Raw genomic sequence first — 13,576 nt, forward strand, 5'->3', positions numbered from 1 at the left:
CTGAAATGAGTGTGAATTTGATGAGAGAAATTAGAATTAAAAATGAACCTCTACATTGTTCTACTGGAATTTTACTAGACACTCGCAATATCAGTCCATATTGGGTAGCATCATATCTCTTGCTCTTGGAGAGTGAAGTAATGTCTTTATCTTTTACAAACATGGGAAATGGTACCTCCCTATGGGAGAAGAGATACAGAGGTGACACTTGCAAAAAGTTGAGCTAATTTCACAAGATATGACTTTCTCTATTGTGATGTAAGTAAGGAAACCTTAGATTTCTTCAGGTAGAATGAGATGTCAATGACCATGCATTTTTAGCTTTTTCCTGCCCTCTACCCCCACCCCACCTTCATCCCAATGCATAAACAAGATAGGTGACATTTAAACAACATACTGACATTTAAGTAACACATGGAGGCATTCTTTAGGAGAAAAAAATGCACCAGTAAAATGGAGGAAAAAAGGAAGTATAGCTTTCGTTGTCATTAAATCAATACAGAAATTAAAGATGCCAGTGCTGAAAACCATGGCTATTAGAAGTGATCTCCTATTATTATGATCATTATTATTATTATTACCATTTCTATTATTGTATTTTTCAGTAGCCATCATAGATGAAGATTCTTGCAGTTAAAGGGATAGCAAGATGTAGAAAAGATATTGCTTTTGCCTGAGTTTTATGAAGCTGATATCAATCTTTTATTTCATAAACTTCAAGCCTGTTATTATCCTAAACATACTCTTTGGAGCATAAAATGTGACACTGACTAGAATACAAATAAGAACGAATCAAATTACACATTGGGACATAGACAAAACTAGCTCCTCTTTCCCAAATCAGAGAATGGGGTTCAAGAAAGATCAAAGAACAGCAGATCAGTGAAGGTAAATTTGAGTTTATTATTGGACTTAATAAATTAGGTAAGACACAATTATTTGTTCATTTCTTATAAAAAGGAGAAACAAAGTGTTTGGGTGACAAATGTGCCTCAGAAAATAAAAGATTCTGAATAAGGTAGCTGGTATTGTATAACAGTAAAAAAAATGGATGATCAGAAAACCTGGGTTCTTATTGCAAATCTACCATTACCTTACTTTGAGACTTCAAACAAGTCATCTTCCCTGCCCAACCTTAAGTTCTTCTTCATCTATAAAAATAAAACAGATGCCTCTTTCAGGTGGGGGTTAGGCTCAATGACCTCTGAGTTCCCACCCTATCTTAAGATTCTCTAAGTTTATTGAATGAGATGCTGTTTACTGAATATTGTGGGAAAAAATGAGTGAAATGATCTGGCTAAAAACACATTTTGTGTGGTATCAGAAATCAAGAATAAGCAATAATGTGCCTTTGAGTTCTAACATTCTGAAATTCAAGTACAAGGGGCCAAGAAAGAACCAAGTCTGTTTTAAGGAATCATTCAAGTAAGATCTCTGGTTAGTTATACCCTTGATTTCCCTAAAAGATATTTTGATCTAGGACTACATTTTAAAAATATAGTAGAAGGGACCCATTGTTGGGCTTAAAGGAATATGGACATTAGACTACTTGGTATTATTTGCTTGTAGTTTTCCTATATAACCTAAAACACTCTGAGACTAACCCTAGCCCAAAGCTATATTTGTTTATTTAGAGGATTTTGTGGTGTTGATGGTTGTTATTTGGAGGCAGGAGGAAAAGGTCATTCAGAGTCTATGAATTATGTAAGTCATGAAGACTTGATAGAATTTTAGTTAATTCTTTTGGAGATGTAGATAGATGATAGATAGATAGATAGATAGTAGATAAATAGGTAGATAGATAGTTGATTTGTTAGATAGACAGATAAATGAAGCAAATATTTATTGAGAATATACTATATACCAGGCACTATAAGCATGCAAAATAGTCTCTGCTTACATTCTAATGGGGATTGAGAAGAAGACTGCATATAAGAAGGAGGTAGATAGGGGAGGAGGGTACATTCACAAATAATCTGGAGTTATCTGGGAAATGACTTGGAGCAAGTCATTGGAGCAAGATAACACAAAAGTTGACCTATAAGAACTTGGGGACCAAAGGACAGAGCCATGATTATCAGTGGAGAGAAGGTACGGAGATGTTAACCCAAGTGCAGGCAGTATTGAGTAGAATAAGGAGAGAAGTGGTATGGAGGCCTACGCATCAGCAAGATAGGGCAAAGCCTGGCCTAATGGAGCTGAGGGACTCAGGGCCTGAGTCTAATAAAAACAAGAAGTAGAAATTAAACAAGTTAAATTTTTCTTCTTGGATTTATAATGAAAACAGTATGACTTCCCATAGTTCAGAGTGCTTAAAAGTGAGATATTGAGATGAATCATTACCAAAGGATAGTATGGAATCTCTTTTCCAATGTTGCCTAAGAATAGGTCGATGTTCAAAATCCTTTTGGCAAAATCTTATCTTTTGAAATGAAGAAGGCAATATGTAATTTAGATGCTTCAGCCACTTCTGAATTGTCATATTCTCAAGATATGAAAAGAAATAGAGGAAGACATCCAGGATTGAATGGAGGATTCAGAGAAGGATGTGGTAGGAGTGAGGAGTAAATCACTGTAGCTCTCACATATTCACCTCCAAACAACCATAAAAGTTTCCCAGACCAAATCCTGAAACAGTGGAGCCTGCAGAAAAATGAGGTGGAGTGGTCTCTTAGCCAGGGAGACTTGGAGGATTGGCAAGAAAGGTTCATCTCACTCAGGTAAAAGGGGAGGACATTCCAGGACACGAGGCATGCCAGCAAGCCATCAGTAAGCCCTACCTCAGCAAACCAGCAGGAGATCTTGAGCCCCAGGTTAGTGGAGTAGGCAAATGCCAACATCAGTACCTACCACCTGCCTTAGCATAGTGAGGGGAACTGACAGACTTCAGCTCCAAGAATCACCATATGCTTGAGTATAGCCCCAGGTGGGCAGGCATCCTGCAGCAGCTGGACATCCATGTGCTTTAGCACAGCCCAGGACAAATGAGCATCCTCACGGGGTCAGACCTCCACATACTTCAGTGTAGCCCCAGGGAAATGAAGAATCACTCCACTTGGCCTCAGCACATGCCAGACACCATCACTACTACCCCAGATCAGGACCAGGTAAGCTACCAGACCCCTACAGCCTCTAAAGACACCAACCACCCCACCCCAGCCAGTAAACACAGCACCAGACATGAGGGTCCCTGTGGCCTCAGGGCAACATCAGTGCAGCACCAGGTAAACAACCAGGGCCTGCAGCCACTGGAACAAGAAAACTGAGACAAAGCCCCTCCCACCCTGGGATAAGAGATCAAATTTAAAAGAAAGGAAAAAGGATAAAAAATGTTGAGCAGAAAGCAACAACAACAACAACAGAAAAATGAGAAGTGGTCTCAAGCCCAGAAAAAAATTTGTGGAAAAGCTCAAAAAGGAGCTTAAAAATCATATAATAGAGGGAGAAGAAAAACAAGAAAAGAAATGAGAGTGATGCAAGAGAATTACGAAAAAAAAAAGACTCAACAGCTTGAAAAACTGCTTAAAAAGTAGAATTGGCCAAACCGAAAAGGAGATGCAAAAATCCACTAAAGAAAATAACTCCTTTAAAAATTCAATTGGCCAAATGGAAAAGAAAGTACAAAAGCTAATTGAGGAAAACAACACCTCAAAGGTTAGAATTGTGCGAATGTAAGCTAAAGTCTCTATGAGATATCATGACTCAATCAAACAAATTCAAAAGAAAGAAAAAATAGAAGAAAATGTAAAATATCTTAAGGGAAAAACAACTGACCTGGACACTAGATCCAGGAGAGACAATATCAGAATCATTGTACCACCTGAAAACTATAATCAAAAGGAGGACCTGGACAGCATCTTTGAAGGAATTATCAAGAAAAACTGCCTTGATGTCCTGGAACCAGAAAGCAAAATAGGCATTGAAAGAATCCACAGATTATCTCAGGAAAGAGATACCCACCCCCCCCAAACAAACAAACAAACAAAGAATATTATCACCAAATTTCAAAACTATTAGTCAAGGAAAAAATATTGCAAGTGTCCAGAAAAAACAATTCAAATATTGGACAGTCACAATCAGGATCACATAGGACCTGGCAGCTGCAACATTAAAGGATCAGAGTTCATGGAACATCATATTCTGGAGGGCAAAGGAACTAGGACTACCACCAAGAATCACTTATCCAGCAAAATTAAACATAATACATCAAGGGGCAAAATAGTCATTCAACTAAATAGAAGGATTTCAAGCCTTCATAAGGAGAAGACCAGAGCTCAACCAAAAATTTGACCTCCAATTATCAAAACCCAAGAGAAGCATAAACAGGTGAAAAGAGAAAAGAAAACATAAGGGATTCAATAGAGCTAAACTGTTTACATCCCTGCACAGGAAAATGATACTTGTAACTCTTAAAAATTGCATCACTAACAGTACAGATAAAATGAATATACACAGAGGGTATAGATATAAGGTGAATTTGAGGGAATGGCATAAAAATAATTAAGGAATGAGAAAGTGGAGTACACTGGGTGCAGAAGGAAGGGAGAGGTCTAATGGGGTAAATTATCTCACATGAAGAGGTGAGAAAAACTATTACAGTGAAAGGGGAGTTGGGAGGGTGGGCAATGGGCATCACTTCAACCTTACTCTCATCAGTAGTGGCTCAAAGAGAGAATAATATACACAATCAGTTGAGTATAGAAATTTATCTTACCCAACAGGGAAGTGAGAGGGGAAGAGATTAAGTAAAGGGCCAGGGACTGACATAAGGGAAGGCAAATTGGGGAAGTGGTAGACAGAAGCAAAACACTGGTGAGGTGAGAAAGGGTGGAAAGAGAGAGAGGACAAACAGGAGGAAGAATAGAACAGAGGTAAATGTGCAAGTAGTAAGCATAACTGTGAATGTGAATGGGATGAACTCTCCCACAAAATGGAAGCAGATAGCAGAGTAGATAAAAAAAAACCAGAATCCTACAATATGTTGCTTACAAGAAACACACTTGAAGCATATAGACACACACAGAATAAAGGTAAGGGACTGATCAGAATCTATTACGCTTCAGTTGAACCAAAAAAAAAAATCAACAAAAACAAAAACAAAACAAAACAAAACAGGGGTAACAAGTCTGACCTTAGACAAAGTAAAAGTAAAAATAGACCTAATTTAAAAAGATTAGGAAAGAAACTACATCTTGCTAAAAGAATTAGAAGAGCGAGGAATAGTCTACCTGTCAGGTCTATGGAAAGTGGAAGAATTCATGACCAAATAAGAGATAGATGGCATTACAAATTGTAGAATAAAATAATTTTGATCATGTTAAATTGAAAAGCTTTTGTACAAACAAAACCAATGCAAACAAGATTAGAAGGAAAGCAGAAAGCTGGGAAACAATCTTTACAGCAAGTGTCTCTGATAAGGGCCATTTCTCAAATACATAGAGAACTGAGTCAAATTTAAGAGAATACAAGTCATTCCCCAACTGATAAATAGTCAAATGATATGAAGAGGCAGTTTTCAGATAAAGAAACCAAAGATATCTATAGACATATGAAGAAGTGTTCTAAATCACTTTTGACTAGAGAAATACAAACTAAAACAACTCTGAAATACCACCTCATACCAATCAGATTGGCTAATATGACAAAAAAGGAAAATGATAAATGCTGGACAGGATGTGGGAAAATTGGGACACTAATGCACTGTTAGTGAAATTCTGAACTGATCCAACCATTCTGTAGAGCAATTTCAAACTATGCCCAAAGGCAACTAAACTGTGCATACCCTTTGATCCAGCAATACCACTACCAGGTCTGTGTCCCAAAAAGATCATAAAAAAGGAAAAGGACCTACATGTGCAAAAGTATTTATAGCAGCTTTTTTGTGGTGACAAAATATTGGAAATTGAGGGGATGCCCATCAATTGTGGAATGACTGGACAAGCTGTAGAATATTAATGTAATGGAATACTATTGTGTAATAAGAAATGATGAACAGGTGGATTTCAGAGAAAAAAAAAAAACTTGGAAAGAGTTGTACCACCTGATGCAAAGTGAAATGAGCAGAACCAGAAAAGCATTGTACACAATATAAGCAACATCATGTGGTGATCAACTATGAATGACTCAGCTCTTCTCAGCAATACAATGATCTAAAACAATGACTTACAAATGAAAATACTATCCACATCAGGTAAAGAAGTGATGGACTCAGAATGCAGATAGAAGTATATATTTTTTTTCATTTATTCTTTCTCATGTTTTTTTCCTTTTGATCTGTTTCTTCTTCCATAACTGTGATGAATATGGAAATACATTTTACATGATAGCATATGTGTAAACTACATCCAACTGCCTACCATTTTCAGAAAAGGTGAGGGAGAAAGCAAAGGAGGGAGAAAAATTTGGAACTCAAAATCTTATAAAGGGAATGCTAAAAATTTTCTTGTTTTGTAATTGTGGGGAAAAATAAAATACTATTTAAAGCAAAAAAAAAAAGATGTAATGCAGAGTCAGCGACTACTTAACACAGAATGTTACGGTTGGAAGAAATCTTAAAGGACACCTATTCCAATGCAAACCTGAACAAGAATTCCTCTACAATGCATCTGCCTTGGATCAAAGACTTCTGGAGAGGGAAGAGCCACTACTTACTGAGGCATCACATTCCACTGTTGGATATTCAAATACTTGAAGATAGTATTCTCTTCTCCGTGATAAGTATCCCTAGTTCCTTCAACCAATCCCATAATGCACAATCTCAAAGCTCTTCACAATCCTGGTCATCCTCTTCTAGAAGATGTCTCCAATTTATCAATGTCCTTCCTAAAATCCACAGTCTAATCAGGACATTGTACAGTGAGATTATGAAATCCCTGATCCTGGATACCATACCTCTTGTTGTAATCTAACATTGTGTTAGTTTTCTTTGCTGCCATATTAAACTGAAGATTCACATTGCTTTTGCACTCTGACAAAATCCCCAGATATTTTTCAGAAAAGCTGTTGTCTATACCTCCTTCAAATCCTATTTGTGAAGATTTTTGGGGGGCCAAGTGTGAGACTACATTTTTTTTCTGCATTAAATTTTGTCTTCTTAGATTTAACTCATTGTTATAGCCTGTCAGGACCTTGTTGAATCCTGATGTCATCCACTGTTTTATCAGTCTATTCCAGCTTCCTGTGATCTGAAAATTTGCTAAACATGGCATTTATGCCTTTATCTGACATGGATAAAAATGTCAAAGCATATAGGGCTAGTCATAGATGCCTAGAGCACTCCCCTAGAGACTCCATTTCAAAATGACATCATGCCATTAATAACTATACTTTATGTCCGCCTATTCAATTCAATTCATTTCAACAAACATTTATTAAGCACCTTCTATGTCTAAGGAATTGTTATAGGTATTAGGGTTAGACAAGTCAAAATAAAACAGTGCCAGCCCCAGCTAGGTTCTGTTTTACTGGTAGAATGCAACATGTAGCCAAGTAAGTAAAACAACATATGTTTCTATGTACACAGAAATTAATTTAATTTTAAGCTAAATGGGGATAGAGATAAGCAAAGCCTTCTGAAAGAGTTTTTGCCTGAGCTATGATTTTTAGAAAGTTAGGGATTCTGTAAGATAGAGGCAAGGAAGGAGTACATTTTAGACATAAGAGATCACTTTGCAAAGGCAAAAGTGTGGAAGATTGATGTTGTATATGGGGAACAGCCAGTAGAGCAGTTTTGCTAGAATATAGAATTATGTGAGGGGGGAGGGGCAGCAATTTGAAATTCATTTGAAAAGAGAAGTGAGAGCCAGATTGAGGAGAACTTTAATTGTTATGCTATTGACTCTGTACTTTATCCTAGAAGCACTTAAGGATCTATTGCAAAAAAGGCCAGTCCCATGATCATTTAGGTTCAATATTTGGAGAAAAAAAATAACACTCTTGGAACATTTAGCAGTTAACAAAAGAACATTCACTTAGCCATAAGAGGGAAAAGGCATTCATCAAGGGCACCAACTTCATTCAGCTGAGCAGAATTTCCTGGGTGTTGGTTGTATTGCTTGGTACACCATCCAAAGCCACCTAGCTTTTTTTTTTTTAAATCCATGAACCTCTGGGAAGCTACATCAATGGTTCAAATCCTAATCCCCTGAGTCAGCTAAGGCCTGAGGCTAATTTGAATTCTTTTAAGAAAATTAACTAGCCCTGGCCACCTGATTATAGATACTAGTCAATGCCTCCCACATACCCCAACCCTTACTGGCAAGGTTCTAATGGTCTTCTGAAGGACCTCCTATCATTTAAATAGATTTAGGGCTGTTATTGAACAACTCTACCTTAAGTGATGTGAGGAGCCTGGTACTGAAGAAGAGGTAATTAGGTGGTGCAGTAGAAAAAGCACTGAATTTGGAATCAGGAAGGTCTGAGTTCAAATCTTGCTTCAATACTTACTAGCTGTGTGACTGAGCAAGTAACTTAACCTCCTTTAGCCTTGGTTTCCTTATATGTAAAATAGGAATGATAGTAGAACCTACCCCACTGGTTTGTTGTAAGGATTAAATGAGCTAAACTATATAGTGTGCTTCAAAAACCTTAAAGCTCCATGTAAATACTAGCTATAATTACTAATTATAAGTACTAATTATACTACTACTATAATTACTACTGGCTCCCTCATGATATCATTGATTCTTTCACAACTCTTATCAGTCATTCACTGGTTGAGATGATGAGTTGGAATGTACCAGTTTCCATTGGCACTTCATGATTTCTATTATCACCATCATTCAGCAGAGGCACCTGTCCTCCTCTGAGGTTCACGCTATTCAAAATTATTACCCAATCCAGATTCTGGTGGACATTATCTATCTCCAGAACATTCTCTTTCCTTCCTCAATCATTTCAGCAGATTGTTTAGAGTTTTTCTCTGCTCTTAGCTCCTACCCTTATACTAGAGAACCTTAATGTGTATATATATGTATATATATATAATTCTCCCTCAAATACTAACTTCCCAGATTCTCAGTCCACTTAATTTCAATGACCTCTCCTTGTTACCTCTATAATATATTCTATGATACTATAAGATATGATACTTACTATACTATGCTATGCTATGCTATGCTATGCTATGCTATGCTATACTATACCATAATATGTAATGCAACATAACATGACATAATATAATATACTTATTATGTCTATAATTATACTCTCATTTTGTGGAGTACATCATGAATAATATTACTGGCTTTTTTCTTTTATCCTGTGAATATCTTGATTGGCAACTAGGTGATGCAGTGGATATAGGGTCAGGTCTAGAGTCAGGAAGACTCATCTTTCTGAGCTCAAATCTGGTCTCAGACATTACTAACTGTGTGACCTTGGGCAAGTCACTTAACCCTGATTGCCTCAGTCTTTATCTCATATGTATCTATGTGTATACAGTTTCCTTGCTCCTATCTATACCTTGCTTTGAAACCCTTTTAATTGGATCTGCAAGACTCTTGGCAAATGCATTCTTACAAGCCCTTGTTAGGTGCACTCCATTCCTTATCAGGAACCTATCATTTCTATATTTTTAAGCTGTGTTTTAGAAAGTCAAATGCCATTCTTAGACACCATAAATCAGTATGGAAGACATATTGATATTCTGGTCTGACCAATATAGAGAATATTCATACTTATGACATCACAGGCACAACTATATATAATTTTTCAATAGGCATTATTATGTTTAAAATCTATTTACTCTCCTTTTTCATAAGGTACAGGTAAGGGATGCCATAAGGAGATTGTCTGTTCCTCTTTAAATCCCCCTATGGCACCTTTACCTACTCTAATCCATGTTCACCAATATCAGAGAATGTTTTGGGACATTAGCCATAGTTCCTAGGGATCTCTCATACCTCTTTGGCTGCTTATGTAAATCACTCCTTGACCCCACCCTTTGGGATGATATCACAACTTCTTTCTCATTTGTCTAGGGTTGATGTTTGGATTATCCAATTAAATCATGGAACAAATCCCATGCTACTCTAGGAAAACTAACTTTCATCATGTCCTTAGTATTACTACTAAACTTCTTTTGATATAATTTACAAAAGCATATTTTATAAAAATTTGTTAAAAAATGTTAAAAATAGGAGAAAGTACTATCCATATGCCCAGCCCATTCATTTTCTTTTTCTCCTGGAGCATGCATTAGCTCCCAGAATCAAGCTGGCCAAAAGATCAGTGCTTCCAAGCTTCTCTTAGTAAGGACTTGGCACAAATGATTGCTCATGGTTTTTCCAATTATAGAAAAATTCTGTAGTAGATCTATTCTGTTTGGTTGACTCAAAAAATTGGAGTGATCTGAAGGTCTGTCCTAGAGAATACTATAGCTTAGATAGAAAGAATGTATTTGCTGCTGGGTTTCATTAACAAACAACCACAACTTTGACTTAAAGTAGCTATAGCTTTGCTTTCTCAGGCATACGCCCTCAAATGTATTTTTACCCATTTCATACTAGGTAAGTGGGAAGCCTCTGGGTGGGAGAATGTCCCCTTTGTACCATAGCAGAAAATCAATTGTATAAATAGAGCACTGGGCCTAGAATCAGAAAGACTTGAGTTCAAAGCTGGCCTCAGAAACTTACCAGATGTGTGACCCTGAGCAAGTCACTTCACTTCTGTTTTCCTCAGTTTCCTCATCTGGAAAATGTGGATTATAATAGTGCCTACCTCTCCAGGTTGTTGTGAGGATCAAATGAAGTAATAATTTTGAAGCACTTAGCATAGTGCCTGGCACATAGTGAGCACTATATAAATGTTATTGTTATTATTATTATCATCATCATCATATTACAATACTTCCCATAGAAATGGAGAGGCTGATTCATTTTTAATATAATTTTCTTTCCTCTTTTCCTCATATTTGGCTCAGTCCTTTTTAAAATATCCTCTGCTTTCTCACCCATCAATATTACTGCTTTTCTATCTGTCATATTTTCAAGTTTAATTAATTTCATTATATAAACTGGGTGATGAAATTAGGCCAGAATATAAATTTATTAGCTGGTGCTTATTACATATACAAGAAGTTGTCTCCCAGCCCCTATTAAGGTAGATTGATTTAACAGCAATAATAATTTGCACCAAAGCATCAATACTGCCTTATACCCAACTTATTAGGCAACCTTCCATTAAAATAAAGAACCTGAAAAGAATATTTCATTATTCCCATGTGGGTTTTGCCTTTAGATTGCTCCTCTAACCTTGATCTGTTTTGCTAATTTGTAATTGGTTTAAAGAACAACTATGTAAAAGGTTGAATCAACCAAAACCCTCCCACTGAAGGAGAAACATGTTAGAAGGTATGCCTAACTTCTCAAGGTCCCGTAGCCTGATTGTAAGTAAACCAAGAATAGTATCACATTATCGTTGCCTAATTCTAGAGTTCATCAAAGACGGTAAGAAGACATAGGACACAAGGAGATAATAAATAATGACAATGTTACACAGTACCTTATATAGATTATCTCATTTGATCATTACAATAACTCTGGCAGTTAGGTGCTATTATTATTTTCATGAATGGACTGCTTTGAAAAGTAGTGATTCTTCATATGAAAGTCTACCAATGAAGGTTACATAATTGTTGAGAATGTTTTGAGGGGATTCTTAACAAAATACAGGTTGTATTGGATGACCTTTGAAGTCCCCTACAACTTAAGAATCTCTGGTTCTATAATTAATGGTATATAATGAAGAATGCTTTATTAGTCCTTACTCATTAACATAAACTTCCTTCTGATTTATCAACTTCATATTCAGTCAAAGATAACTCTATCCTATCAGGCTATCTTAGTGCACTGTACATCATCCAATGAATGTAAAATAAATTAATTGACTACTTGAAATATGCCTATCATTGTGGAGGTTATCTTAAAGAAGCATAAAACAAGACTTACAATTAGAGAGCAAAATAAGGCAGCATATAAATAAAGTACTAAATTGAATAGAATCAAGTAGCAAAATAGATGTCATAGGCAGTAATTGTTATGGACAGTAAGAAAGCTGAGAGATTAGTATAGTCTGGAGTCATCAAGGAGGAGGTAGGATTTGAGCTGTCTTCATGAATAAAAAGAATTAGTATAGGCAGAGCAATCTGGGAAAGCCTTCTTGTATGAAGGGAAAGTTAGTTTATGTTATTTTAACTTTAAAAAAAATATGAAATAACCCAACCTTACAAGTAGCCATGTGGTGAGGCTCAATTCCAAATGCTTATTGAAAAGGTTTTGAAAAATGCCAATATATTCTGACTTCCTGGGTGACAAAGGTATGACCATCTGTTAAGACATAATGTATAGAAGATTCCTGCTTTGGATAGGTGGTTGGACTTGATGACTTCTAAGATCCCTTCCAGTGATAAGATTTTATTCAATTCATAGCATATCTATTTAGCACTTCCCTAGTATGCAGAGTACAGTGCCAGGCCACGGAGAAGATAAAATGCAAGTGACATAATCTTTTTATGATTTTTCCAAAAGTCTATGATTCTGATTCTAAGATTCTGTGAATCTCTGGTTCTACAATCTTATACTAATATTTTATGATCCTAAGGTTCTATAATTTCATGATTCTAAAAGAACAAGATTTTGCTTTTACAGTTCTAAGATTCTGTGGTTTTTGATAACCCATGGACAGAGCAAATGGGCTACTGAGAAATATAACATTGATTTTTAAGATTAAAAATTTTACATAATCTCTACTCTCATATAAGCTTTTTACTTTTTTTTTTTGCATGAAGGAAGCCTTAGCTTGAGAAGATGACCAATCAATAAACATTTATTAAATACCTACTGTGTTCCAGGTATTGTGCTGAACACTAGCTATGGTGCTCAGATGAACAATCAATTTTATAGCTCCCACAAAGGTGTTAAAATGAAGTGTCCTGATTTTCAGGCATTCAGCTGAATCTCCAATCGCCAACAGGATTAAGATACCTCATGCATTTTCTTTCCTGCCTCCCTCTTAAAAGAAAAAAAAAAGAAGCTATTTGTTGACCTTGGATCTCAGTATCTTGTTTGTCTGGTTGTAATGTCTATCCCACTGTGCCCTCCTGGCCCTACCTTCAGGGGTGTGTTGGGTGCCAACTGATGGAGTGACTCAGGTCTGTGGCTTTGTGACAATTCAGTGCAGCTGCAGGCAGCAGAGAGCCCTGCCACTGGGTTGGAGAGGGCCCCTTGCCAAACACCATCCCCAGCCAGTGTAGGAGCAGCTGAAGGAAAGAGTTTGTGCTTGTACCTTGGGCAAACTTTGGATTTATTTCAAGAAGGGGTTGTCTGTTGGCTTCATAGAGGGGTTGTGTTCTGAAGGCAAGGGAGCACAGTAGCATGGACTCTTGCTCCTGCCTGGGCAACACACTTTTTTTCAAAGGTTCCCTTCATTTGGCGATGACTCTTGGATAATCACCTCAGCTCTAATTACAGTCTGAAAATACACACACATGCATTTTGGGCCTTTCTTTATATCTCCTTAGCACTTAGCACAGTGTCTGGCACATTGTAAGAACTTAAATACTTGTAGATTGACCAAC

The sequence above is a fragment of the Vombatus ursinus genome, unplaced genomic scaffold (assembly GCF_900497805.2).
Source record: "Vombatus ursinus unplaced genomic scaffold, bare-nosed wombat genome assembly UNPS02009205.1, whole genome shotgun sequence".
NCBI classification, from domain to species: domain Eukaryota; kingdom Metazoa; phylum Chordata; class Mammalia; order Diprotodontia; family Vombatidae; genus Vombatus; species Vombatus ursinus.